Genomic DNA, 7767 nt, shown 5'->3' with positions numbered 1-7767 from the left:
GGAGGTAGAGGTTGCAGTGAGCTGAGATCATGCCACTGTACTCCAGTCAGGGTCAAAAAGCAAGACTCTGTCTCAAAAAAAAAAAAAAAAAAAAAAAAAGAAGCACTGCTCTATATCTCTTGCCAAAAGACATGACACATACACTCCCAAAGGTGGTGAGAGATACTTCTCTCCGGCTCTAAACATTATCATTTCAGGAATTAAATTGATGGCTATTGTCTAACTTAATCAAAAAATCAAAGTTTTAAAAAACCTGTCTGGGTTCCTGTTAAATCAAATTGGAATGGAAGAATCACTGTGTGATCTCAGAAGTTAGCTAAAGTTTCGAGGATGAGTTTCTACTTTTTTTTTTTTCTTTTTCCTAACCCCTGAAACCTATGAAAGAGGATGAATTTCTATTTCAAGGATGTTTTCATAGGCTTTTTAGGAAAGGCTTGCTCATTGTTAATGAGACTTTTACCTCCTAGTGGGAATCTTGACAGCAGTTTGGGAGATGAATAAGGGATCCCTTTCTTTTCTGGTGTTAGTGTGTTGAGTACAGCCCATTAATCTGGATATAGGGCAAGGTATGATGGACTGGAACTTTTGCAACAGATTTGTCCCTTGATTCTCTCTATGGTCTTGGGCAAATCATTAAAACCTCCCCATGTATCAAGTGATGCTGGCCTGGGGAAAGTCTACAACATCTGACTGTTCTTATGCCATTATAGTGATGATAAAAGAAACGTGTGTGTGTGTGTGTGTGTGTGTGTTTAAGATAGGGTCTCGCTTTGTCACCCAGGCTGGAGTGCAGTGGTGTGAACATGGCTCACTGCAGCCTTGACTTTCTGGGCTCACGCAATCCTCCCACCTCAACCTCCCAAGTAGCTGGAATACAGGCATGCACCACCATGCCCAGTTAATTTTTTGTAGAGATGGCATTTCACTGTGTTGCCCAGGCTGATCTTGAACTCCTGAGCCCAAGTGATCTACCTGCATTGACCTCCAAAGTGCTGGGATAACAGGTGTGAGCCACCACACCCAGCCAGAGAAATTTGTTTTTAAGGCAGGATATCGGTAGGTTAATATTACGGACTTCAAAAATTCATACGCATTTACTAAAATGCTTGCTAGTCCTTTCATCAACCAACAAACCAATCAATCAAACCATTAAAAAGTACTTATTGGGAAACTACCCTCTGTCTCAGAATACAAAGTGGGTAATGCTTCTGGGGCAGAAAATAGTAATTATGAATCACTTTCCACCCATTTTCAGTTCCACAAAAACTAAGTACCATGGTGAGTAGAAAGGCGCTAAGATGACAGAACCTGGGCACAGGGTATTAGGTGGGGGCAGAAGGGCACTGTGGCTCTTTTCCTGTTTACCTGCTCACTCAAGGCATGCTTCGTCTTGCCTGACATCTAGAGCAGAATCTCCAAATCTACCCCTGGAACATGAACAAGTTCAGGTGCCATGCTCCTAAGGCAGAGAAAGTAGAGGCTCAGTCTTGCCTTAGCTCTTCCTCTCTGGCTTCCAAATCCAATCCCCAAGTCCTAATCTTTGTATCTCAGTAAAATCTTTTCTACCTGCCTCCACATTCCATTTGTTAGCTCAAGCCCTGTGTTTTAGGTCTTCCTGACATATAGGACAAAGGAGGTCCCTTGTTTCCCCAACAGTCTTGAATGGCAAATGAATTAAGTTCTCTGAGCCTGTCTTCTCCTTGATACAATGGGGATAATATTAATGTCTGTTTCATGGGGTCATTGTAAGGATGTAAATGAATGGAAGTTCAGAAATATGCAGCTACCTCTGTCTTTACATCTACACTTCTGCGACCTTTCCCTTTTCTTCTCTCCACACATCCTCCTTCTCTTTCACCTGACTTCTCATATCAACTTTTCAGAATCCCAACTTTGACATCACTTTTTCCTGAAAGTGTGACCCTCCCATATCTATGGGAAGTGCCTCCAGTATGTCTTCCTATATGACCCCAGCTCTTTTCTGCCATGGTCCTCATCTCAATGTGGCATGCTTGACTTGAAATGTTAGTAACTAGACCAAGAGCAGTAATATTTGTTGAGTTCTTACTATGTTCCAGGGCCTATGCTAGGTACTTTTCATGCACTGTCTTATTCAATCCCCACAATGACCCTAGGAGATCAGTTTTATTATTGTCATTCCCATTTTACAGATGAGGAAACAGAAAAGAATAGATTCAGTAAATTGTCCAAGATCACCCAGCTAGTAGGTTTCAGGACTGGAGTTCAAAACCAGTTCTGTCTAACTTTGGGCCCATGTTCATAATACTGGGCGAAATGTCTCTTGACCAGCACATGCCTGTCACACTCCAGAATAGGATAAAAACACATGCACACATATACAACCAATACCATGTTTTATAGAAAGTGCTTAGTAAACTGATAAGTCTTTCATCTTTCCTCCTTTTCTTCTCTGGGGGTGTCTAGGGAAGAGAAGGTTTATCATTATATGGTCTGCATCATGGTTTGGGCTGGGAAACTCCTGCTGCAGTTAACTGAGCTCATTAGAAACCCACGGAAGTGAATTATAGAAACATGACTTGTGCCAGCCTACCTAGTCACATTTTAGGATCCTGAGACATATGGGCACCAGCTCATTTAGAAAGCATTTTTAACAAAAGCACACAAAAAAGATGTTCAGCATATGTTAGAGTAGGTAGGATTCATGGAATCCTAAATCAACTTGCTTTTTATAGCCATGTGGAGAGGGGCAAATTAGTGAGAGCCGGTTTTTCCTTCAGTGCACATTGAGAAGGGGCCAGACTGGGGAGCAGGCGGAGTAGCCAGTATCAGTGCTGGTGGATTGGAGGGTCCCTGACAAGCTCCCAGCCCCCACACTCTCTCCCACCCACCTGCACATTACATGCTCATTCTCTCCTAGCAGTGCCAACTCCAAACATGCCATAAAAAAGTCTTAAAGATGATATAAGTAACACATGTTAATTAGAAGTAGGTTTAAGAAAAAAAAAAAATCATCCTTACTCCTACCTTCCTAAAGAAAACATTTTGGTATCTATCCTTCCAGCATTTTTTTTTTTGGTTGTTGATATTTTATATACACACACACATATATACTTGTGTATATACAAGGGACCTCTTTTGTCCTCTATGTATGTATATATTCCCTTTTACCAAATTGAGATTATATCAAATGTTCTGTAATTTACTCCTTCCCCCTCCAAACTTAACACTACCATTTCAAGTCAATAAGCACACATTTACATCATTTTAAATCACTGTACGGTTTATTATAATTTACTTACTAATCTAGTGTTATTGGACATATGGTTGCCTAGCCACTGCTTTTTGTCAACAACACCTCTAGGAACATTCTCATATATACCACTTTGAGCACCTGTCCCCATTGCTCCTTAGGACAAATTCCCCAGGCACCCTGCCTTAAAAATAAATTATCACTCCTTAGTAGCTTGGTGTAATCACTCCTTTCTTTATGGTAGTTATAAACCGCGACAAAAAGGGAGGTTTATTGGGTATGAGGGTGGGTGGGTGGGTGTTTGAGAGAAGAATGGGACAGGAGGAAGAATGTCTCAAGGGCATAAGACATTACTAGAGGAATGTAGGACTTGGTGCCATGGGACTAATTAGCTATTCTAGGGTCAGACTGAAGGTGTTGGATTAAAAATTGAAACAGAAACCAACCAATCAACCAACCAAACAAACAAAACAGAAAGCGGAGATGGGAAGCCTTCAACATTTGCTTCCCCGATTTGCGATTTCACCAACACTGGACCCTTGGCATGAAACCTTGGCATGAGCGTCTTTTTGGCCTTTTGGAAAATGTTTTAGCAATCAAGAACCACAAAAACAGTCATACTATTTGATTTAGTAATAGCACTCCTGGAAATATAACCTAAGGAACTAACACCAAAGAAAGATAAAGGTATGTGGGTAAAGATGTTTTGCTACTTAAAGTAGCAAAAACTTTTATCCTATGAAAGTAGTCAAGAGTTAAGAAAATTGTAGTACAGCTACATGACAAAATAGCAGGCAACCATCTGATCCTTACCAGCTGTGTGATCTTGGAGGAAATTACTTAACATCTCTTAACTGTTAAGTGGGGAAAAATAATCTTTATTATTGCAGGCTTGTCAGGATTAAAAAGATAGTATTTAAAAAGTGCCTAGCATAGTTGTTGGCTTATGATAAGTGTCAAATAAATATTAATAGCAGCTAAGTATACAAAGAATATTTTACAGTCATGGAAACAAATATGATAGGATGAAAAGTGGCCCACAAAAGCATGCATGCACCTGTCAGCCATGGGGAAGCCTGCATCGGGAACTGGAAATATTTTTTGCCTCACTATGGACTTACTGGATGTGGATCTCCAAGACCTGGAAAATGAGTTTTGTCACAACGGCCAGAGGTGTCAGGCTCTGAGAGGCTGTCTCTACTTAAAAGAAAATTAATGAAGGCCTGACCTAGACATTAGAGTGCCAGTGTATTGACTTAGAAAGAGAAATGCAAATATCATGTGGAACAGAGATACCTGTCCCAGCACTGTAATGCTTTCTCTCCCCAGAGGCAAGAAGCAGAGGGAGCCAATGCAGAAGCAGAAGCAGAAGCCCCAGCATATGATAAAATATGAGAAGCATCAAACCCTAATGCAAGAAGCAACAGAATTGTCCACTGTTAGATAAATGCAAAAACAAAACATGGTAAAAACATACAATGGAATACTCTATACCCTTAAGAAAGAAAGGTATTCTGAAACAGGCCGCAACATAGATGAACTTCAAAAGCATTATGCTAAGAGAAATAAGTCCAGACATAAAAGGACAAATATTGTATGATTCCATTTATTTATTTATTTTGAGATGGAGTTTTGCTCTTGTTGCCTAGGCTGGAGTGCAATGGCATGATCTCAGCTCACTGCAACCTCTGCCTCCCTGGTTCACAAAATTCTCCTGCCTCGGCCTCCCACATAGCTGGAATTACAGGCATGCACCACCACGCCTGGCTAATTTTGTATTTTTAGTAGAGGCGGAGTTTCACCATGTTGGTCAGGCTGGTCTGGAACTCCTCACCTCAGGTGATCTTCCTGCCTTGGCCTCCCAAAGTGTTGGGATTACAGGCGTGAGCCACTGTGCCCAGCCATGGAGTACCTAGTAGGCAAATACATAGAGACGGAGAGTACAACAGAGGTTACGGGCGGAAGGGGAATGGGAGTGACTGTTTAAAAGGTATGGAGTTTCAGTTTGGATGATGGTAAAGTTCTGGAGGTGGATGCTGGAGATGGTTGCACAACCATGTGAATGTACTTAATTCCAATGAATTGTATGCAAAAAAAGTTATGGTGGTAAATTTTATGTGATGTATATTTTACCACCAAAAAGAAAAGAAAAAACCTAATGAGAGAGGCAATGTGACTTGGTGATCTTCAGAGGGCATGAGCTCTGAAACCAGGCTGCTTAGGTTCATGTCCTCGCTCTGCCCGTTACTGGCCACATGTCCTGGGGCAAATCCCTTGCATTCTCTGTTACTCATCTGCAAAATGGAGGCCGTAGTGGCATCTACTTTCTGGAGTCATCATGAGGATTAAAATGAGTAGATCTAGGTAAAGTACTTTAGTTTTACAGCAATGCTGAACAAATAGTGAATCTTACATAATCCTGGGAAAATTTTTTTAAAGTGACATTCTTGGTTTCTCTTGAGAGAGCATTATGATGGGGACAGAAATACTCAAAGTCAGCGGGACTGACACATTATCTTTGTGCGGGAAGATCTATTGGGAAGGGTAAGGTTGCTTGGCAAACATGGAACCAGAACAAAACAATTAGAGAAATTGTGTATCTAATAGTATGCAGTGAAGACAGCCTGATTTTATCATAGGGATTGTCTTGCCAGCAGAAGTGGAAACACTCAAAACCCATTGACTAAAGCTCTGTGTCTCCCTGGGACTGCGCTGGGCAGGGCGGCCAAGGCTTGCTTTTGTGACTTTTCTTTGCCAGCACATCCAAGGCTGGCCAATCCCTCTCCAAAGCATTCCAACATCCCATCTCCTCTGGGTGAACTGCCTCAATCTGCCCCATTCTAACATGTGTTGCCTTTACTATTTAGTTCCCTGACACTTCTATTTTTTTGGAAGGAAATATGGAAAAATGACAGCAGCCTGATTTATTGGTGGTTGCAGAACTGTGGGTGAAATATTTTCAGTTCTGTTACTGGAGCTATGATGGCTGTAAAATTTTAAAAACAGATTTTAAACAATCATGGTTGCCCAGTGTTTTTGCATTTGTAAGCTCTTTTCTGTTGGATGGGTCTGATTGTTCAGAGCACAGCAGGCAGCAGGAATAATGAGATATGAAAGGGATGCTAGATCATGCTCCTGGGCCCCATATTCATTCCAGCCTGTTACCCGTCTCCCGATTGTCTTCAAACCCTAAGTGAGCCTAATGAGGGGCTTGATGTGGTGTCTGAATTTATGATGAACCCCATTCATTTGCTTTTACACTCCAGTAAACAGCTGTTGAGCTTCTTCCTCTAAGTGGTTTATTCTTAGCCTTATGTGGCTTAAAGTAACTTTAGAAACAGCAATGCTGTGTACACATATGTGCCTGCATGTTAACACCCCTCAGGTCAAGATCTGCCACTGCTGCCTTAGGATTTGACCACAGGTATGGACCCACCTGAATGGATGGGTACATGCCTCAAACGAGTGCCTTTAAATCTTACCTCACTCTAAAGAGGGGCTGGATCTCCCTGGACAGTGTTGGAGTCCGAGCTGATCTCTACTTCTTGTACTTGACTGGTAAGAGGAGAAGGAAACAGGGGAGGCTGGTCTCCCTGGAGCATGGGGTAGCAGATGTGGGCAGTCTGCTAGTCACATTCCTCAAACTGTACTGATCCAGGGTTCATGGGCCAATCTTCTATCTGTGTCTCTGTGTCTGAAGACTTTGTCTCAGAACTGCTGCAAGCTGGAAGTGCCAGGGGAGTTAACACTCCTGGGAGCAGCCTTCAACCAATGATTCTTGCTAATTGGGGCAAAAATATTCCAGTCCTTTCACCCCTTGAGTGGGATAATTGTGACTCATGTGTTTTATACTGTTTCCCAGATTTTTCCCATGAAATTCAGCTCCAGTTGCCCACTGCCATAGTAGGCTCACTCCACACCCCTGCCTGGCTCCTTCTCTTTGCTCTGTCACTTTCATTCTCCTCCAGTACTGGTCCCTGAACCTCCCAAATACACTTCCTGCACTAGAACCCCTGTATCAAGGCCTGCTTCTGGGAGAACGCACATGAAAACACACATGTGCGTTTCAGACTAGAAGACACCAGTTTTATCCTAGCACTGTCACTTATGTGTCAATGACTTTGGGTAACTGACTTTAATCTCTCTGAGTTCTAGTTCCCTTAACTATAAGAAGTCAGAGCATAATAAAATCTACCCCATTCATTGGGCCATTCGCAAAGCCTGAGTGAGAATATGTAAGAGGAGAAACTGAATAGGATAAAGTTCTTTAGAGATGTTCATTATGTGGTTACATGTGGCTCTGCCATCTCCCCTACTGTCTGCAGAATCTAGCCCCGCCCGCAGATATTCCTCTACACCATTCTTATTCTGATTCACGCTAATAACCTGTGTACATCTCAGGTGAATTAACATTATGAAAACTTCAGCTTTTGAGCACTTTATGGCTAATTCTTTCTTTATAATTCTTTTTACCTCTGTTAATTACTATTAACATTTTCAAACTAAAGAAGAATTGAAAGAATAGGCCACTAAAC

The sequence above is a fragment of the Mandrillus leucophaeus genome, unplaced genomic scaffold, assembly GCF_000951045.1.
Source record: "Mandrillus leucophaeus isolate KB7577 unplaced genomic scaffold, Mleu.le_1.0 Scaffold1178, whole genome shotgun sequence".
In the NCBI taxonomy this organism is placed as follows: Eukaryota; Metazoa; Chordata; class Mammalia; order Primates; family Cercopithecidae; genus Mandrillus; species Mandrillus leucophaeus.
The sequence above is the reverse complement of the archived record's forward strand: the minus strand, read 5'-3'. Positions refer to the sequence as shown.